The 21,886-nt window shown below is 42.9% G+C and overlaps 1 protein-coding gene across 2 annotated transcripts in view; it reads right to left on the bottom strand.

The window, feature by feature from the left end:
- The window catches only part of LOC118084534 (actin-binding protein WASF3-like), a 70,985-nt gene that overhangs the window by 48,183 nt on the left and 916 nt on the right, over positions 1–21,886 (bottom strand). The window lies entirely within an intron of this gene.

Genomic DNA, 21,886 nt, shown 5'->3' with positions numbered 1-21,886 from the left:
TGTTTTATTAATATAGCTATAGTGTAATGGTGTCAAATGCCATCGGTGTGATAATTTAAATGTATTTTCTCGTATATGAGTTGATACTGATATTAGTGGTTTTTTAGCCCACAAATTATTCCAATCTACCTCGGCAATCTCTATCTCTAAATCAAATTCCCATTGCTGTTTCACAGAATTACATCCTCCAATTGTTAACTCATTTATTATTTAATAGAGTATGGATTTTTTTTAAAAAAAATATTCATTTGCATGTAAAATCAAATGCATGCAAATGATGTTAAAGGTCATGTGGCTTGCGTTTTAACTTCAGAATTGGATATAAAATACACTATTTGATTAGCATAAAGCCAATTTACACTCTGCATTCCAAATTATCTCATTATTTGTTCAGGTGATATAGGTGAACCATTTTCAAATAAATCAGTTGGCCTATAAAGATTTCTCTCTCAGTTTCTGAATAACATGCTATTTTCCTGTCATATAAAAAGTAGATGCAGTACAGAAGGTGACAATGGCGAGATTGAAGGAGCTAATTTAGGTGTCTACATGTTCCCTACTGTACTTTCAGATCTGCCTGTGCAAGTGGATTTACTATGGAATCAAAACTGTTTTTCTTATGTATTAAATATTGTAAACTTGGTGCTCTATATATCTCTTTCAAAAACCGTTTGCAGCCATGTTTTATCATTTGTGTTAACACATTATTCCAATCCATTTTGAATATGAGTAGCATCATGATATTTTTGTAAATAAAGTAAAGCAACACACACATCCTCTGAGACTGCTGGTAAGGTAAAGGGACCCCTGACCATTAGGTCCAGTCGTGACCGACTCTGGGGTTGCGGTGCTCATCTCGCATTATTGGCCGAGGGAGCCGGCGTATAGTTTCCAGGTCATGTGGCCAGCATGACAAAGCCGCTTCTAGCGAAACAGAGCAGTACATGGAAACGCCATTTACCTTCCGACTGCAGTGGTACCTATTTATCTACTTGCACTTTGATGTGCTTTTGAACTGCTAGGTTGGCAGGAGCAGGGACCGAGCAACGGGAGCTCATCGCATCATGGGGATTTGAACCGCCGACCTTCTGATTGGCAAGCCCTAGGCTCAGTGGTTTAACCCACAGAGACTGCTGGTAAATCACAGCTAATCATAATCTGGGTCTTTTACCCTGGTGTACAAAGTTTACTATCTTTTGCCATTTTTACAATATCTAAATCAAAATAAGGGACTCAGGTGGCGCTGTGGGTTAAACCACAGAGCCTAGGGCTTGCCGATCAGAAGGTTGGCAGTTCGAATCCCTGCAACGGGGTGAGCTCCCGTTGCTCGGTCCCTGCTCCTGCCCACCTAGCAGTTCGAAAGCACATCAAAGTGCAAGTAGATAAATAGGGACCGCTCCGGCGGGAAGGTAAACGGCGTTTCTGTGTGCTGCTCTGGTTCGCCAGAAGCAGCTTTGTCATGCTGGCCACATGACCCGGAAGCTGTCTGCGGACAAACGCCGGCTCCCTCGGCCTATAGAGCGAGATGAGCGCCGCAACCCCAGAGTCGGACACGACTGGACCTGATGGTCAGGGGCCCCTTTACCTTTAAATCAAAATACAAATGGCTATAGTCTGAAACAAAAACAAAAACTTTGGTAGAACCATCATTTTCACCAACAACACTCTACCCATCCATGATAATGTCAGCCTGGACCAGTTTTTGAAACCTGTCTTAATATTTCTTATTAATGTCAGAAAATTAGCTGTATAAAGTTTCTTCCAGATTTTTGTTATATTAGTTCCAAGATATTTAATTTATTGTGGGCAGATCTTAAAACCTATCTTCTCTCTTTATTCATCTTGTAAATCAGTTGGCACATTCAAACACAACAATTCTTTTATTGTCAGTCCGGTCACTCTCCCAATCACTTTTATTTCCCCAGTGGCCTGTCAATGACACCTCTGGATCACGAGACAATCAGGCTATATAATCAGCAAATAAATTGAGCGGATAGGATTGACCATTACATCTAATGTCATTGATTTTATTACTATTTTGAAGAGTGTTTGATGTGGTTCTATAGCTAACATGAAAAGTAGCAGTGATAGAGGGCAGCTTTGCTTAGAACCTCTCTGTACATCTGATGTGGAAGAGTCCTGTCCATTAGCCCTTACAACTGCCTTGCTATTGGTATATAAATGTTAAAATGCTAACATAAAACCATCATCAAAGTTAACTTGAAGAGTAGATACAAATAGCTTCAACATATTTTATCAAAGGTTTCATGAACATCTAATGAAGCAATCACACGTGGATTCCTTGACAGTTTCCAATAATATACTGTGTTTGACATCTTATGTTTGGGGTCTGATATACGTCTACGCTTAACAAAACCTGCTTGATTTGTATGCATTATACTAGGTAATATATTTGCCAATCTGTAAGCTAAAATACCAGTAAAGATTTTAGTATACTGCCCATTGTGTGAAATGATTCTGGAGCCTCTGAATCTTTACCAGGTTTCAGTATTACCACTATTCCAGACTCTTTCTGGTATTTCGGGATCATTGCCTCTGTTACACAATTGTAAGGATTAGATTTGGGAGAGGGAGAACTGTGCATGCCACCTTTAGCTCCTTAGAGGAAAGGTGGAATATAAATGTAATTATTAATAATAATAGAGGATGGGAATGGGATGCCAGTGTGTCATCTATGGCATGCCTATGCATTGTCTAGACCAGCCTTCCCCCATCTTGAGCCCCCCATATGCTTTGTAGTACTGCTCCTATCAGGTCCAGCAAACACAGGGATGGTGACACCTGTGTTTGCTATAAACCCAGCCTCCGGAAATCGCAGCCTGAAGAGTTAAAACCATGAAAGTTCAAAACTCTGAAAAGGAAAAATGAGCAGATTCTGAAAGACACACTAAACATGCAGTTTTACTACACAAAATGGTGTTTTAGGGGAATGCAGAACAAGTAAACATTCCACAGGGACTGAACATTCTCACTGTAAGTTGTATAAATAAGGCAGCCAGGAAAATTAAGCATCTTCAGAAGCAATTAAGTAATTCAGTCCCACAATTAATTAAATATGGTAAATGCATGAAATAACTGATGGGTTTACTTAATCATGTGTGCAAGGCATTTTGTCATTAAACTTGGATGGCTTTAGTAGAGGACTGGACAAATTAATGGCCAGTAAGACTGTCAACGGCTACTAGCCATGATGGCTATGCTCTAGCTTATGAATACCAGCAGATGGACATAAGACATATGAAGGAACCTTCCAGATCAGATCAAAGGACCATCTAGGTTGTGTCCATGCTAGGGCATTCATGCATATGTGGGCCACTGTTTCTGTGTATTTGTAGTGGAGGCTAGATCATTTGGGCAAATGGGGCACTGTCCCCAACCTCAGTTTGCCTTCACCCAGCCTCCACCTGCCTGCCTTCTTACTTGCAAACTGTCCAAGGAGTGGCACTGGCTGTCATTCTCCTACCCTTTTGTCTTGCCCTTGCAGAAATCAGTAGGAGATTGGGAGACAAAGCTGCAGCTAGTTGGCTCTACCTTTCTTTGGCTGTAGCTCCACCTACTGTTGGGCTCTGTGCCTTTCACCTTGCCAGTCCCAATTTTCACCAGCCACCACTGTGCATTTGTGCACGTCTGGCTACACATGAACACTTTCAGTCATATGCATGGGTGTTTCCCAGTGTTTCCTATACACAGTCATGGGTAGTGCTTGGTGTTATATATTTGCAATGTTAGTTAGTATGTTAGTATATTTGCAATGTTGTAATGTTAGTTAGTACTTCCTCCCCATCACTACCTTCATAAATGCCAAAAACTGGAGATCAGTTGTAGGCATGTGGGATCTTCTGCATGCAATGCACTATAACTGACCTAGGTCCCCTTCCTTGATAAATCTCACAAACATGACCTAGAGCAGAAGCCCTTCCTTCCAAATAGTATATGTTGACTTGTTTGGTATCCCTGCATCCAACCACTCCCACGAGCCCTCCATTGTGCCTATAGTTCAGAGGAGGTGGCTATGCATAAGGCATCCAACGGATCCTTATGCAGGAGAGAAACCAAGTTGGAAAGACAATGAGTAGAGCAGAACATACAGAATTATGTCAAGACAAATGGTATTTTGATGAGCAGTCATCTTGTTCAAGACTTTGGCTACTGCATGAGAGAAAGGGGAGGAAGAGAGAGAGAGATTCCATTCAGTACATTCCATCATGAGAGTGCAATGAAACAGCTTAGCTAAATTATACTCTCATCTTTTAGCCTAGAGACTGGCAGAGCCTAGGACAGGCATAGGCAACCCTGGCTCTCCAGATGTTTTAGAACTACAACTCCCATGATCCCTAGCTAACAGGGCCGGTGGTCAGGGATTATGGGAGTTGTAGTTCCAAAACTTCTGGAGAGCCAAGGTTGCCTATGCCTGGCCTAGGAAAAGCAGCTGAGCAAGGCTATGGAACTACTGTGGCTCACACAGAAGCAAAAATGTTTATGAAAATAGTAAATGTCCTGTGGGTGCATTGTTAGAGATCATTCATAGAGCACATGCTTTGCTTCAACAGCTCCACTTAAAATGAACTTGGGGACATTATATCACATAAGAAGTTTCTGGAGAATCAGGAGAATGACCCATGTGGTCTAATATCTTGTTCACACAGTGGCCATCCAGATGCCTGTAGGAAACCTGTAAACAGGAGCCACTCACAAGAGCCATCTCTTGTTCTGTGGTTTCCAGCAACTGGTATTCAAAAGCATTATTGCCTCCAACTGTGGAGGCAGAGCAAAGACATCATTGCTAGTAACCATCAGTAGCCCTCTCCTCCATAAATCTGTTTAACCCTCTTTTAAGGCCATCCAAGCAAGTGGTCATCACTGTCCCCTGTGGGAGCTACTGCCATAGTTTAACTCTGTGCTGTGTGAAGTAGTCCTTTGTTTTACAAATAGTACTAATCAAGAAAGACCATTGGCCTGAGTTGTCATAAGTTAATGTTGGCTGGTCTTTTTAGTATGTGCATCGTAAGTTGAGCCTGAAAGGATACATGCCTCAGCTCTGGGCATGCACACACACAAACATTCTTGATGCCTTGGCATGAATTTGCCTCTGATTTACTGAGATGGGGATAGTGCAGTAGTGCACAGGAAGGCAGTAGGAGTGGCCACAGTCCATGGCAGAGCCTGCCCTTGTTTGTCCCCTGCTTCTGTCTAGGACAGGAATGACAAGCCCGTGGTCTATCATAGGAACATGGGAAACTGCCTTATACTCAGACTATTGTATATATTCAAGTTACATATATGTTCACCTTGCATATTTCTACTGTTTCTAATAACCTAACCTACAGCCTGCATAGACCTGCTTCACTTCAGTGATGAAACAAAGTTGGGAAATGCATGCATGCGAATAAAAAGAAATACATATTTTTTCTGAGGAGAAAGCTGCAGCAGCATTTTACTTTCCACTTGTGTGGCAATAATTTTAAACTGGCTGAAAGCTAAAATGGCTATTGGAATGGCTCTAATTTATTGCCGGCTGTCATGGCAGTTGAGAATCTGGATGGTACAAAAGACTGAGAAATTCCAGTGCCTCTTTCGTCTTGCACAAAGAGCCCACTCAAGGAGCACACACTTGTAGATTTTAAGTGACTGATGCACTTGACTGTGCAACCAGCTTCTGAACACTGGAAGATTCTTAGTAAGCAGACATTCATTTTTATAGGATTAGACAAATTCATGGTGCATCAAGACTATCAGCCACAATGGCTATGCTGTACCTCCACTGTCGGAAGCAGTATGCCTCTGAATACCAGCATCTGTTCTGTTGCCTGTTCACAGTCTCCTTTCCTTTATTCAGCTGGCCTCTGGAACATCCAAAGGTTCAGGCCATTGACATGATTGCTCCTGAGCGCTCTCTCCCACTTCATAGAGCCCATTTGGCCCCCTGGTATACTCCAGAGATTAGGGTGAGGAAACAAGCTGGGAACACAATCGAACACTAGTCAAGCCTACCTAGTGGCAGTGAAGCAGCGAAGAAGGCATACTTTGCTGCCGCCATTGCATCCTTATTGTGCTGTCTGCAGAGCTTCTCCAGGTAGTGTTGGGCCTCTTACAGTCTTACAAAACTTCAAGACATGTTTGGGGATGGATTGGTAAAAAGCATACAGAAAAATCTAAGAATAAATGAGGCATTATCCCTATGTTTCAATATATAAAAATGAAACAAATTTATTAATAGAAATTTGGGGACTATTAAAGAGACCATTGATTTTGTGGCACTGATATCAGGTAATAATAGATCGTAAAGAATTTGGAGCCAAATAGATTTCTTAATTGTTTATTTATTTAACAAAAATTACCCTGTTTTCCCCGAAAATAAGACATACCCATAAAATAAGCCATAGCAGGATTTCTAAGCATTTCCGCAATATAAGCCATACCAAAAAAATAAGACATGGAGAGCCCTTCCCACTGGAATAAGACACCCCCGAAAATAAGCCATAGTGTGTCTTCTTGAGAAATAAATAAATATAAGACAATGTCTTATTTTCGGGAAAACATGGTATATGCTGCTTGATTGTAGTGAAGTCTCTAAGTGGTTTACAAGAAATATTAAAGGGTGTTCCATCATGAGTAGGAGTCCATAGCTCACTCTCTCTAAACACTTGTTATGTAGGCCAGGTCAGTCTCTGCAGTTCTCCCATAAAGGCAGAGCCTCCCCACTTAATGCGGAGGGGGAGATGTCTCTTGTCTAGTAGCATATGGTCACTTCCTCCAGTGGCATTTTTCTGTTTCCAAAAATGCATCCGTCAAACCTCTTTGGAATCTCAGCTCTGTCAGATCCACTGACCTCCCCAAGCTGTTTCTGTTCTGGGAGATGAATCTGTTTGCTCAGTCCAACTCAATGCACATGTTAAATCTGAGGGGTGGGGGAGAGAGAGAAAGAGCGAGAGCGAGAGCAAGCATGCCTGGCACTGGCATCAGAGCATGCTCCTTTCTGAGATACGCTTTCCCCAACACAATACAATGATTCTGAAGAAGTGTGCATGCACATGAAAGCCAGAACAAAATTAGTTGGTCTCTAAGGTGCTACTGGACAATTTTTAATTTTATTTATTTATTTCACAACACAACGAGCTCCTGCCATTTCCATGGGCTGTTAAATGCCTAGAACAGGCATCCCCAAACTGCGGCCCTCCAGATGTTTTGGCCTACAACTCCCATGATCCCTAGCTAGCAGGACCAGTGGTCAGGAAAGAAGGGAATTGTAGTCCCAAACATCTGGAGGGCTGAAGTTTGGGGATGCCTGGCCTAGAATGACTCCAACCAAGACCTGCATGCTTTTAAAATTGAAGTTAAAATTCTGCAGCAGATATGCATAACCTCTGGCCCTCTGGGAATTGCTGAACCACAACTCCCATCAGCCCCAGCAAGCATGCCCAATGGCCAGGGATAATGGAAGCAGCATTTTGAGACCAAAGGTTCCCCATACTTTTTCTTTTAGTGATGCCATTTCAACTCACATTCTATTTCTTTATTTTGTAACTCCCCCCTCCCTCATCCAGCTCTTAAATCTCTCCCTACCGCATGTTTTGAATTAATCCCTGTTCTCATAATTCTTGACCATTGGCCATGCTGGCTGGGAATGTGTCATCCAAAACACCTGGACACCAGGTTGGGGATGGTTTGTGTAAACTTTAAGTGCCAAGCAAGACTTCTCAGGAGGATTTAAAGAAAGAGGAAGACTTGATTCCTTTACAGTTTAATATATTTCCTCATCAGCAGATCCCATTTTTTATTGAGTCCCCAACAGATACTCCTGGGCATTGCAAAATAATATGGTGGAGGGTGCTAGCATAGCTTTTCAGGTTCCAATATGGCTCCATACCCAGGCAGTCTATTGGCTCCTCCGGAGAAGGGATGGTTAAATTTGTCAGTTTTAATTTCTCTCTAGTTGCCATTTTCCCAGACATAAGTTCAGCTTTCCACAATTCCACATCAGTTTGTGGTTGTTGTTTTTAAGTCCTTGTGAAAATTAATCTGCATTTTAGGGCGAATGTATGCTAATATAGATCGTGAAGCTGAGGCTCCAATACTTTGGCCACCTCATGAGAAGAGAAGAATCCTTGGAAAAGACCCTGATGTTGGGAAAGATTGAGGGCACTAGGAGAAGGGGACGACAGAGGACGAGATGGTTGGACAGTGTTCTCGAAGCTACGAACATGAGTTTGACCAAACTGCGGGAGGCAGTGGAAGACAGGAGTGCCTGGCGTGCTATGGTCCATGGGGTCACGACTAAACGACTAAACAACAACAACAATGCTAATATACACATTTTTACAAAATAATTTCACCATGCAATTTTCTCTAAATGGTTCAAAATTTACCCTTGTACAGTATATGCATTTGTACACATAACTTGGCTAAATAACTGTATTGCAAGAGTCAGAGAAGTGTGAATTTGGTGCAAATTTTAATCTGTTTTTAAGTCTATTGTTAATTTGACATTCTGAAAGTTTTAAACTATTGTTGTTAATTTTTCTTATTGCTAATATTAGTGCTTTATCTTTTCTGTAAAAAAACTTTGAGGAGGTTGTTTTACAATCAAGCAGTGTATAATGTTGCAATTGTAAAGCGAGATGAGTGCCGCAACCCCAGAGTCGTCTGCAGCTGGACTTAACTGTCAGGGGTCCTTTACCTTTTTTAAGGCGACCACATGCATTTAGTTCACCATCTCTCTCCTTCTTTAAGACATATGCAGCCTAGCACTTGTAAGAAAAAACCCCCGGGGCCTAACTTGAGTACAGAAGAGTGTTTGGTATCTGGTGGGCGGGGCTTGTGTGTTTTGCTCCGGAATCAGCCCCTCCCTTCAGTCTGTGTTCCGTTAAGAATGTCAGTTAAGAGGGACCAACTGCCTCCTCTTCTTGCTTCTTGCCTCAGACTTGCCTCATGTTGTATTTAACCTCTCTCATCGTGCTATTTTGTTACAGTTTCCTTTAATGTTAAAGCTTAGTTTACATTTACGTGAGCCACTTATTTTCCTCAAAGAAAAAGAAACTCTGCTGAGGAAAGGCGTGGAATATCCTAAACTTGGGTGAGTGAGGGGATATTTCCAGTCTGACAGAAGGATTGATTTTGTTAATCATCCCCCACCTCCACAACAATTGGCTTATGGGCCCAGTCTGGAAGAGAGGAAATAATAATATGGCCACGTATATAAAAGCTATGAAAGCCCTAGAGCATAGGTCAGCAACGTCCAGCCCATGGGCCGGATGTGGCCCACGAAGGCCGTGTATCTGGCCCACGAACCACCCATGAACCAAACTGCCCGCTCGGCGAGTCCCCCGTGCACTGCGCTAAACTGGCGCGGCGCAGGGAGTCACCAAGCGGTGCCGGAAATGGCGTCTGCTTCTGTGCAGACACCAGAAATCGCATCTGCGCATGCCCAGATGCCGAAAATCGCTTCTGCGCAAGGGCGATTTATGGTGTCTGTGCAGCTGCAGAAGCGATTTCTGGCGCTGCGGACATGCGCAGAAGCTATTTTCGGCGTCCCAGACAAGGGTGGTGCGGCGCCGGAAATAGCTTCTGTGCATGTCCGGCCCACAGATGATAGTCCGTGGGAATGCTCCAGCCACACCTGGAAAACATTGCCAACGCCTGCCCTAGAGCCTGCTGTGTCTGTTCTCACTTCAAGTAACTATCTTTTATGGACATTTCAAAACAATTGAAAAATTTGCATCAGCAGAAGAGGCAGAAAAAGTAAAGTGGGAAAAGCAGGACAGAAAGGCAAGGACAGAAATTTCAATTTATGTGAGTGACAGTGACTTAAACCATATAAGAAATGTTAAGACTGCCAAAGAGTTGTGGCAAGGTCTGAAAGAGTTGTGTGAGAGAAACACTCTGAATCAGAGACCGTTTTTATCAAGAACGCTGTTTAATTTAAAATAGAAAGCAAATGGATATTTAGAAAAGCATCTAAGTCAAGTGACAAAGTTGATGAATCATTTAGATATTATAGGCAAGAAATCTGAAGAAGGGGACAAAGTGATTTTAATTCTGTGAAGTTTGCCTGAAAGTTGCAGTTTTTTATACACGCACGAGACTAAAGATAAACTTGATAGGAAATATGTTGTATCAAGACTTAAAGAGGAGACTGCTAGGAGAGCTGAAAAAGCAGCAGAGTGTGAAACGTAAGTATTTGCTGTACAAAAGTCTGATACGTATATATTTAAAAATAAGGCTGCTTTTCAAGGTGCAGACAAAAGAGACAAATCTAGATGCTTTTTGTGTGGTAAAATAGGACATTTTGCAAAGAATTGTACAAAATGACATGTCACAGAAAGCAAACTAAAAATGTGTTTGCAGTTCATCAGAACTATCTAGCAATCTCAAGTTATAGGAGAATTGATACTATTAACAGTAACTCTTCTGGCTGGTTAATTGATTTGGGAGCTTCATTGCACATGACATGTGATGCTATTTTTTTCAGAGAGTTAAATGAAAACTCATCAGAGACAGTTACAGTTGCAAATGGCCACAAAATTTCTGTGCAAGGAAAAGGAGCAGGTTCACTCAAATGTGTTCAGGCAGAAAAACAGTTTGCAATGAAGTGAGAGGTGTAGTTTACTTGCCAGAATTAACAGGCAGTTGGCTAAGTGTGTCAACCCTGACCAAATATAGTTTTAATGTAAATTTTAATCACAACAGATTTGTAATTACCAAACATGGAGTTTTATACACACATGGTTTTGAAAATAATGGAGTCTTTCTGCTAGATACAGGTCAAGAAGAATATGGTCAAGAAGAATTCAAGTGCAACCTGTATCCATCTATGGCAATAAGGCTTGGGCATAGAGACTTCAGGATTATTGCAGACCTGCCAAAGAAAGGTTTGGTGAGAGGAATGGAATATTGGGGTAAGGAAGCGATGATAGCAACATATTTGCAGAACAGACTGCCAACAAAAGCTACAAATAAAACAGCATTTGAACTTTGATTTGGAAGAGTACCAAACATCAGTCACATTAGAGTATTTGGATCTAAAGTTTTTGCATATGTGCCAGCACAAAGACATACCAAACGTATCACCAAGACTGAGTTAGGAATATTTTTTTGGCTTTGAGAAGGGATGCAAAAGTTACAGAATTCCTAATCTAAAGGCAAGAGAAGTGAAAGCATAGTGTATTTCAGAGGAGAGCAATCTTGTTCCTAATCTGTATATGTTCCTAACCTGAACAATTTTAAAGAGAAACGGAGAAGAGAAGATAATTGATGAGCCAGAAGAAATAAGCAAGTGTTTTGTAAGATATTTCAAAAAAATGTATATCAAGGCAGATATAGAAGAAGAACAGGACATAGTACAAGCTTGGAAGACAGAAGTAATACCAACGAAAGAAGAATGGCAAGGGAAATTTACGGAATATGCAGAACTGGCAAAATTAACAGATAAATTACATGAAAAGGATAACAAAGACTTTAAAAGAGAATGGGAACCATTTACAGCATATATGAAAAAGTGACATAAAGAGTTGGACTCACTGGCAGGGTTTGAATAAACAAACACAATTGTATATAACAAAAAGTAAGATTATATGGTATGTATGGGAAAAAATTGGGAAACAACACGTAGGGTGAGAAATATGGAAATAAAACAACATGGGAATATGAGAGAAGTCCAGGGGAGGAAGGGGGGAAATATGGAAAATTGTTAGAGAAATGTTGTTAGAGGACGTATACATGGAAAAACCAATTAAAAAAATTATAAAAAATAGAAGAACAGGACATAATAAAATATCTCTAGGGAAAGGAAATCCCAAAGGTGGTAAAAGACAAAATTGAACAATTAAATTCACCTATACAGTATCTATGATGGATATGCACCAAGCTACCTCAAAGGCCAATATTGGAAAATCCCCCGTACAAGATGGTCTGCCAGTAATACATTATAAAACACTAGAAGAGGCATTAGCCTTACCTCTGAAGATACTTATGAACAAGATCTTGGAAGATGGAAGAATACCAGCGACTTGGCAAGCAGCTAATATAGTGTTGATACCTAAGCAAGGAACAACTCGAGAATCTGTTAACAACTATAACCAATCTCATTGCTTAATAATGATCATAAACTTTATGCAGGAATTCTGGCCAATAGATTTTTTTAAAAAAGTACTCAAAGATATTATTAATGAAGATCAGGTCAAATTCTTGCCAGATAGACAAATGAAAAATAATATGAGAATGTTGAATAATGTAATTGAATATCTAGACTTAAACCGAGGAAAGAAAGCAGCCTTTATGCTAGTGGATGCAAAGAAGGTGTTCGACAATGTTTCCTGGAAGCTCATGAGGAAAATTGTTGAATTAATGACAATGGGAGACCATTTTACTAGAGGAATAAGGGCAATCTATGAAAAACAGAAAGCCAATCTGATAATTAATAGTGAAATGACAGAGTTTTTCCAAATAGAAAAAGGGACCAGGCAGAGTTGTCCACTTCCCCCCTTACTGTTTATTATAGTCCTAGAAATACTTACACTGGATATAAGAAAAGACCAAGGAATTCAAGGAATAACATTGGGGGGGGGGTCCTTTAAACGGAAAGCTTCGTGGATGATTTAATATTAATGGTGGAACAGCCAGAAGAAAGTATTCCAAAAATCTTAGAAAAAATGACGGAATTTGGTAAGGTCTCAGGGTTCAAACTTAACAAATCTAAAACAAAATTAAGGGTCAAAAAATATGCTGGACTCTGAGAAAGAGGAATTACCGTAAAAGAAAAAACAAGCTTATTAATTGTTAAGAAAGCCAAAGACATAGGAATTGACATCAATATGAAAAACATCAATCTGTTTGAAGACAACTATAAAAGAATTTGGAAAGAAATTTTAAAAGATATGGATATTTGGTCCAGGCTACAATTGAAACTTCCTGCCAACCAATCAGTTCGAAAGCACGTCAAAGTGTAAGTAGATAAATAGGTAACGCTCTAGCTGCCAGAAGCAGCAGGGCCGGCTCTAGGTAGACCCCCGGTGGCGCAGTGTACTAGGGCAGCATTTCTCAACCACTGTTCCGCGGCACATTAGTGTGCCGCGAGACGCTGGCTGGTGTGCCGCGACGTGCGGCGACGAGAAGGGCGATTTGCATTGTCACGTGCCTGGCGGCCGCCAATACACAACGCTTACCGGCAGGAAAACAATATTTCTCCTCCTCTTTCCCAAAGCTCAGTGCAAACGAGCCTGGCGGCCACCAATGCACAGCACTGACCCGCCGGAAAGCAATATTTGGCAAGTGTTTCTTACAGTCATAATTATAATATAGGGCGGCACAGAGTTAAATTTTTTAACTTTTTTAATGGTGGTGTGCCTCGTGATTTTTTTCATGGAACAAGTGTGCCATGGCCCAAAAAAGGTTGAGAAACACTGTAGTAGGGTGCCGGGCCGGTAGGCAGGGCGCCGCACGGCTTTGCCACGCGGAAACCATGCTGCGCCCTGCGAATACGGGGGCGCCGGAGCAATCTCCGCCCCTCAGCACCAGGGCGGCTGACCTACTCGAGACTGCCCTGAGAAGCAGCTTAGTCATGCTGGCCACATGACCCGGAAAAACTGTCTGTGGACAAATTCAACTCCCTCGGCCAGTAAAGCGAGATGAGGCCTAATTTGATCAGTAGAATGTTTGGTATGTGGTGGGCGGGGCTTGTGTGTTTTGCTCTGGAATCAGCCCCTCCCTTCAATCTGTATTCCATTAAGAATGTCAGTTAAGAGCAGGGGTCGGCAACCTGTGGCCCATGGGCCGGATCCATCCCACGAAGACTGTTTTACCGGCCCATGAGCTGCCCCTGAACCGAGCCGCCTGCTCGGCAAGTTCCCGCCTTGCTACGCTAAACCGGCGCAGTGTGACACGGGGACTCACAGAGCGGTGCCGCAAATCACATCTGCACACACACAGATACCAGAAATCACTTCTGTGCATGCCCAGATGCCAAAAATTGTGCCTGCGCAGAAGTGATTTTCAGTGTCTTGGCATGCACAGAAGCGATTTCCAGCATCGCACTGCGCCGGTCTGGCCCACGGACGATCTCCACAGGAGTGATCCAGCTCATGGCCGGTAAGGGACCAACTGCCTCTTCTTGCTTCTTGCCTCAGACTTGCCTCAAGTGGTTGTACTGTATTAAGTTTCTCTCATTATGTTATTTTTACAGTTTTCTTTACAGTATTATTAAAGCTTAGTTTAGATTTACATGAGCCCCTTATTTTTCTCAAAGAAAGAAACTCTGCTGAAGAATGGTGGAATATCCTAAACTTGGGTGAGTGAGTGGATATTCCCAGTTAGCCAGGAGGATTGATTTTGTTAATCATCCCCACCTCCACAACAGGACCAGCATCACCAACAAACACATTTTAAGTCTGCTTCTTTTCAAGGGGAGTACCAAGCACACAAACTGAGGTCTTCCCTGCTCCTCTTTCACCAAAATCAACAGAGTACATTGTTTTGGATGAGCCACCAGGGATGTCAGAAACCTCCTCAAACCTCCCCATAGGCAAGCTGACCCCATCAAGCTTGCCTTTGGGGTGGGGCAAGCTGATGGGGTCATTTAAGATCAGATTTATACTTGCATTTGGGGTGCTGAGAAGCCACAGCAATGGGAAAATGCACTGAGACGGCAAAGGGATTACATTATTCCTGCATGAGTGCAGTGATGAGCTAATGGAAGCAGCACATTCAGAATGATTACATCTGGCTGAACGCCAAGGGGCAGAGGCAGGCAGGGAAAGTCCCCTTGCATGAGTAAATGGCTAGTAATTTAAGGCTGGCTCTGTATTGTTGCACCTCTTTGAGAGGGGCAGCTTATCAGGCAAGATCTACAATAAATAATGCAATAACAACAATATAAAAGAGGAAAGGAGAAGAGTGCAAAATGATAGAAGCTCCTAAAATTATGAATTGTTTAGAGCAGCCTTCACCAACCTGATGGCCCCTGGTTATCTGGACTGCCACTCCCACCAGTTCTAGCCAGCACTGTCATGGTAGCCAAGACTCATGGGAGTTGTAGTTCAAAACAGCTGGAAGGCACAAGTTTGGTGAGGCCTACTTTAAAGCACAGGTAAGCCATCTGCAGCGCTTGTCTTCATTTTGTGCAACTCCTGAAGTTGCCTCAATTCTCCATCCTTCCTTCTGATTTCTTATGTAAACTTATTATGTAAAAGTGCATAGATTCTTTATACAGCATACATCATTTCACCTCACTAGATGAGGGCATAGGTGGCAAATACCCAACCCTTACAGATAGCTCCCCTTTTTAGGCTCACAGCCCAGCACCCCAATTCTGCAGATAAGGATAACATCAAAGCAAACCAATTAACATATATCGAAACAAATGAGCTCATTGCTGCAACCAATACCAGTTAATTGTTGGTTTATCTTGAATATTTATTTATTTATTTATACCCCACCCATCTGACTAGGTTTCCCCAGCCACTCTGGACAGCTCCCAACAGAATATTAAAAACATGATAAAGCATCAAACATTAAAACCATTAAAAACTTCCCTAAACAGGGCTGCCTTCAGATGTCTTCCAGAAGTCAGATAGTTGTTTATTTCCTTGACATCTGATGGGAGGGTGTTCCACAGGGCAGGTGCCACTACCAAGAAGGCCCTCTGTCTGGTTCCCTGAAATTCACTTCTCGCAGTGAGGGAACTGCCAGAAGGCCCTCGGAGCTGGACCTCAGCGTCTAGGCTGAATGATGGGAGTGGAGATGCTCATTCAGGTATACTGGGCCAAGGTCATTTAGGGCTTTATAGGTCATCACCAGCACTTTGAATTGTGGTGTTAGCAAAGCTTCCAGAACAGCTCACCTTTGGTTCAACATAGAAAGACATGAGCACAACAGCAATTCTCCCCACTTGTGATTCCCAGCAACTGGCATATTATCTCCAACATTGGAAGGAGAACATAGCCATCATTGCTGGTAGCCATTGACAGCCTTGTCCTCATGCATTTGTCTAATCCTCTTTCAAAGCCATCCAAGTTGGTGGCCTTCACTACCACCTTGTTCCATAGTTTAACAAGATTTAAGGCATTCAGTGTCACAAGGTATTATGGCCACCAGCTTAAGTTTGTATGACATCCAGGATCAGAGACAATATACAGGGAAGGGCTATGATTGTGGGGCATCTGGCTGACCACAGCTGGAAATAGAATGCTGGACTTGAAGGACACTGTATGCACCAGCAAAGCAATACTCCATCTTCTGGTATTTGTAAATGTGGAGGGTTGTCCCGATCAGTAGGTTTGATTAAGATAGCTCCTTCTGATCATAAATTTGGGGCACCAAATCTTAAACCCACCTGTGAGCACAACCAGGAGCACAAAGTGAGGTTCTGGGGACACACTTGTACACCATCAACTAAAATAATGTCAAATTAGCAATGCTTGCCTACTTGGGGCCTTAGTAAAGACAGCAGACCAGAAAGGGAAACAGTCGGCAGCCTGATAGTAGAAAGACACATCAAGCCCTTTAAAGACTGGCCACAAACTTATTTTTGTGCCTCAGCTGCAGAGCAGGATTAGACCAGCTGAGCAGCAGGGACTTGAACAAATTCAGCAGCAGGACCCTTAAAAGGCCCACGATTATCCTTAACTCAGCTTGGTGCTGCTTTCCAGGGGATGAAAGAGGCCAGAAAATTGGCTGCCAGCCCCAGGGTCTAGAAATCACTACTTGTGGCACTGGCTCCATCCCCATAATCTCATGAAACAACTATGCTATTATGCACAGTATGTTCACTGTAGCCCTGCTCAACAGAAGCTCAACCCAACATGCAGGATGGGAGGGGCTGCCATTGGTCGAATTCCTGCAGGGGGATCACAGAGTCCTCTACCCAACACACACCCCACCCACAGGGGCAGCCTTTCTGAGTGCCCAGGTTTTCTGACAGCCCTGTGACATCCTCAAAAAGGCTTTTCTTTAAGTGGAGGCAGCAGAGATGCTGCCTTCCCTGCTCCTGACAACAATTCCTTGGGGGTTTTTTTTGTTTAAAAGAGAAAAATGACAAACTAAGCATCCCACTCCTCTTCCCCATTACAAACCTGAAGCTCTAAAGAATAGTAGTGGGGAGTCAAAAAGTTGCTGGTGTCAAGACGTTGACACAACCATCTATTACAAAATGCAACAGGTACAGTTTGTCCTGTAGGGACTTTGTTCATGTGCTCTATGAATAGCCACCAGCCCATCACAAAAGTCTTTCTCTCTTTTTGCCCTCTAGGCATGGAAAAAAATTGTGTCAGATTTTGATAAAGTGCTATCTCCCAAATCGTGTTATACCATGTTTGTACGATTAAAAATATTTGTTTCTTTCTAGTTTCTGGCCTTCATTGTTCTTGCTGTTCTTAATAAGTGACCAATTACGTGTTTATTCAACAATCCTTTGTTGTCTCCATTGAGTATACCTAACAATGCTACATTTTTCAAAAAGTGGAACTGTTACAGAAATCAGTGCAACGAGATCTTTTCTAAAAGATAAAAGGAAGAATGAGTGCACTGAATTCAGGTGCTCAGTAATCACACATAAAAAAACAGTCTTCCTACACTTCCATTAAAATCACGGGAAGACACAGATTCACAGAATTGTAGAGTTGGAAGGGTCCCCAAGGTGAATTTAGTCCAACCCCTTGCAATGCAGGACCCACAGCTAAATAATCCCTGACAGAATGTCCACCACATTCTGAGGCAGCCCATTCCACTGTTGACTACCGGTATTGGAAAGTTTTTCCTAGAGTTTACAGTTGTACCTTGGTTTAAGAACTGCTTAGTTTATGAACAACTTGGATTAAGAACGCTACAAACCCGGAAGTAGGTGTTTTGGTTTGTGAACTTTGCCTTGGAAACAGAACATCTTCCGCTTCCTGTTGAGTGTAAATTGAGTTCCCTGCTGCTATGGGAAAGCACGCCTTGGTTTAAGAATCGACTTCCGGAATGGATAAAGTTTGTAAACCAAGGTTGCCACTGTATTTGGAATCTCCTTTTTTGTCATTTGAATTCATTGGTTTTGGGTCCACCCCTCTGGACCAGCAGAGAACAAGCTTATTCTATCTTCTATATGACAGCCCTTCAGATATGTGAAGATGGCTATCATATCTCCTCTCAGTCTTTTCTTCTCCAGGATAAATATGCCCAGCTCCAACTCATGAGCTAATTTCTCCTATGGGGTTTTTGGAGATTAGGAAGCACAGCAGCTGGAGAGGCTGCAAAGAGCTGGAGAAATGTGTGACAGGAAGACATACACACTGCCCACCCGCTCACAGTGATAAAACTCCATCTTGTGCCCTTTAAAAGCATAAAGAAACTATAACGCAGCTTGAAAAAGAGGCAGAGAAATTGAATCCCCTTTCACAGATGGAAAAAACTTTTTTAAAATCTGGGTTTCTCAAAATTTTGGCACAGTAAGAGCTGATATACTGCTTCACCTTTCCATCAGCTGTTTGGTTTACCTGAAAATAGTCTCTTCGTCTCTTTCCATACAGGTGAATGGAGCAGGAGTAACCATTCATTTGTATTGATTAGGGAGAATGATCTTCAATGGGAGAAAACTTGAGTCCTGGGAGGAGGGCAATGCTCCTGTCCTGCTCCAGACCCTTTGTGAGGACAAAACCACAGTTTGCAAACTACATGTGACAGTTACATGGAAGATCCTTGCCTGGTGCTTACTGCATCTTTGCTTATACTTTGAGTTTGCAATCCTATATACCTGGGAGTAAGTTCTGTTGGACTTAATTGGGGCTCATGTCTGTGTAGCCATGTATGGGAGTGACACTGCAAACAGGAGGTTAGGGTTAGAGAACGAGGTTGGGAAAGAGGTACTCAGCAATTTCCACAAGCTCATGTTCAGGGTCTAAGTACCCACCCTTCACCTACCACCACCACCCTGCCTTGCAATTTAATATAAAACAAATATCCCATCCTTAAAAAAATTAAAAACCTATTTTGGGGCTTTTCAAATTGCAGTTAGATCCTCAAAGGGGAAAAATACAGGGGCATTTCCCCCTATAGGATTAACTGCTATACAGTGGAACCTCTGTTTACGAACACCTCGGTTTATGAATTTTCGGTTTACAAATGCCGCGGACCCATCTGGAACGGATTAATTCACTTTCCATTACTTTCAATGGGAAAGTTCGCTTCAGTTTATGAATGCTTCAGTTTATGAACAGACTTCCAGAACCAATTACACCCATGCTTCGGGTTAAGTACGCTTCAGGTTGAGTACTCCACGGACCCGTCTGGAACAGATTAATCCACTTTCCACTACTTTCAATGGGAAAGTTCGCTTCAGTTTATGAACGCTTCAGTATATGAACAGACTTCCGGAATCAATTGTGTTCATAAACCAAGGTATAACTGTACATTTAAAGCTCTCTTACATCAAAGAATCCTGAGAACTGTATTTTGTTGAAGGGAACTATGAGAAGGTCTCTATCATCCTCACTGAGGTATGATTCCCAAAGTGGTTTAACAGTCAGTCCTGTTTCCCATGGACAAGGGTGCAGGCCCCCCCCCCCGCCAATCTTTTTTTGAAGGGCTGGGCCCCCTCAATGTTCAGAGGGCTCCGTGTGCAATGTCCTGACATCATGCAATGTAATGTGTGTGACATTCTAACGTCAGGACATCACAGTGCACCCTCTCAGTCCTTTGGAGAAGGTGGCACCTCTGCCCAGTAAACTTGGAATCATAGCTCTGTGAGGGGAATAGGGATCTCCTTACAACTCTCAGCACCATAAACAAACTACACTTCCCATGCTTCTTTGGGGAAAGGAATGATTATTTAAAGTGGTACAGTACTGCTTTAAATATATCGCACAGATTAGGCCTTAAATTGAAAAAAAGAAGAAAAAGGCGGGAGAAGCAGTATCCTGTTTTCCACAGAAGGCAGTGATGACCACTAACCTCAATGGCTTTAAAAGAGGATTAGAAAAATTCATGAAGGATAAGGCTATTAGTGGCTATTAGACTTGATGACTATGCTCTGTCTCCACAGTTGGAGGCAATAATGCTTCTGAATACCAGTTGCTACAAACCACAGGAGAGGAGAGGGCCCAAATCCTGCTTGTGGGTTTCCCATAGGCATCTGGATGGCCACCATGAGAACAGGTTGCTGGAGTAGATGGGCCATTGGCCCAGTAAGCTCTTCTTATGCTTTTCGCAGCTGCACCACCTCAGTCAAATCTAGAGCTCCCTGTGACTGCATTAAAATACAGACAAAAATATTGTGATATCTGTCATGGATCCTACATGTCAAATTTAAGTCAGGTACAAGGGCAGGGGAGGGGGGATTGCTTTCATCTAAAGCCAGCAAAAGAAGGGAGAACTTGTGACTTCCATTAAAAGTTTTTATCATATCGCTTTTGCTCACTGTATGTTAACGCAGACTATCATTCCACTCACAAGTACAAAAAATTCAAGAAAATGTAAAAGACTCGGGAAAGGGAAGCCAAACTAATTTTCACCTGGAGCAGCAAACCAGCCCATGATGGGTTGCAGTGGTGTAGCATAGGGGGAGCCAGTGGGGGCATGGCCCTGGGTGCACCACTTTGAGGGGACACAACCAGGTGCCCCCACACAGGTGCCAGCTTCCACAATGATCCCCATCCTGCCCTGCTGAAGGTGGAAGAGCAGCTCAGGCCTCAGGCCCATGGTGAGTGGGTGTGAATAGAGGGATGTAGACAAGCGGCCACCCTAGCCCAGCCCGGCAGTCTATTCCACAAGCGTCAGGGGGAGGATTCACCTGCCAAGGGCTGCATTGGCTAGCCAGGCTTCCCCCTGCATGGGCAGGTTATGCAACGCAGCCCCACTTGGCTCTGTTGGGGGGGGCACTGTGTCATCATCAGCGGTTTGCCCGCCCCTGGTGCTAGTAACCCGTGCTACGCCACTGCTGGCTTGCAGGTGCAGAGATGGGCAACAGCCTCAGTATACATTAACACCTGAGACAGGCCTCAGGCTGACTAGGAGACTGTGTACATGTGCTAACCTCTCCAATAGGCTGCCCAAGCTAAGTCTTCCCAGCTTCTCAAGATACAGTATACAATATATTTAAATCACCAAGGGGACAGAGAATGCCAGGGTAGGAAGGAGCAATAATTTATAGGAGTGAAGACATCCAGTCCAGGTACTGGAATTTGAGGTCAGTTGCTTTCAAATTGCTAAATCAGTTGGTGAATTCCCAGGCAACTCATACACAGAGTCATGTGTCTAATATTCTCATCCCGCCTTGTTATGAACCTCAATGTTATCAGCCATTATTATTATTATTATTATTATTATTATTATTATTATTATTATTATTATTATTTCTCACTCAATGGCATACCCACTCAAACCACAGCATCTGACAGTCAGCAAGAAGCAAATCCAAGTCACAGAACTGCAGTCACAAGAATGCCCCTGAGTGCTCAAGCCCAGCTGCATGGCAAGCTCACAGCCACTGGCTAATCGGCTTCTAAAACCTGAGATGCCAAGACTCAAGGCGGTCAAAAGCTGTAATCTCTGACCTGGAAATTCCATTTGCTCATCCAAGAGATGCATGGAATGCTGACCTTGGTTACGCAGCTGCAGTGAGGCAATGCACTCTGCACATGCTTCAAGGTACTCTCTCATGACTCCACATGTCCTGCAAGCAGAGCGTTCTTGGGCTCCCATGCAAAGCAGTTTCTAGTCCTCGAGGCCTCCCTCCCAACACTCTCACGTGCCCTTCTGTTGTGGAAATTGCCCAAAGCGAATGCAGTAAGCCAACATCGGTGGTTTTCCAAAGTACTACCCACCCAATATATGCTGAAGCAGGGGCCATATAATGATGTGCAAAAAGCGTTGTCCTTCTCCAGAGAGCTCCCTGAGCTAC

This window comes from Zootoca vivipara, chromosome Z, assembly GCF_963506605.1.
Source record: "Zootoca vivipara chromosome Z, rZooViv1.1, whole genome shotgun sequence".
Classification (NCBI taxonomy): domain Eukaryota; kingdom Metazoa; phylum Chordata; class Lepidosauria; order Squamata; family Lacertidae; genus Zootoca; species Zootoca vivipara.
The sequence above is the reverse complement of the archived record's forward strand: the minus strand, read 5'-3'. Positions and strand labels throughout refer to the sequence as shown.